This window comes from Galeopterus variegatus, unplaced genomic scaffold (assembly GCF_000696425.1).
Source record: "Galeopterus variegatus unplaced genomic scaffold, G_variegatus-3.0.2 Scaffold1723, whole genome shotgun sequence".
NCBI classification, from domain to species: domain Eukaryota; kingdom Metazoa; phylum Chordata; class Mammalia; order Dermoptera; family Cynocephalidae; genus Galeopterus; species Galeopterus variegatus.
In genome coordinates, this window is record NW_007727834.1 from 328,266 (window position 1) to 328,995 (window position 730).

Consider the following 730-nt stretch of genomic DNA (forward strand, 5'->3'; position numbering starts at 1 on the left):
AATAAATAAATAAATAAATAAATAAATAAATAAATAAATAAATAAATAAATAAATAAATAAATAAATAAATAAATAAATAAATAAATAAATAAATAAATAAATAAATAAATAAATAAATAAATAAATAAATAAATAAATAAATAAATAAATAAATAAATAAATAAATAAATAAATAAATAAATAAATAAATAAATAAATAAATAAATAAATAAATAAATAAATAAATAAATAAATAAATAAATAAATAAATAAATAAATAAATAAATAAATAAATAAATAAATAAATAAATAAATAAATAAATAAATAAATAAATAAATAAATAAATAAATAAATAAATAAATAAATAAATAAATAAAACAATTTAATTTTATTTTTCTTTTACTTTTTTTTATTTAGAACTTTATTTACTTATTATGAATATTCTTGAGACACAGAGCTGATTGCCCCTCCTCCTGCCCATGATGTGGGGGCCAGGTTCATACTGGGGGCATAACATTACCAGAAATTACTTTTGTACCCTTTGTACCCTCCCAGTTATCTGCCAACCTCCCTGCCTTTCCCCCTCTCCACTCAACTAAAATTTACAGCCCTAGGAATGTTCCCTCCCTCTGTTGGATGACGGCAGTAGTGTAGCCAACAGATACATGAACAAATGCTCGACATCACTAGTCATCAGGGACATGCAAATGAAAACCACACTGAGATATCATGTCACTACAGTTAGACTG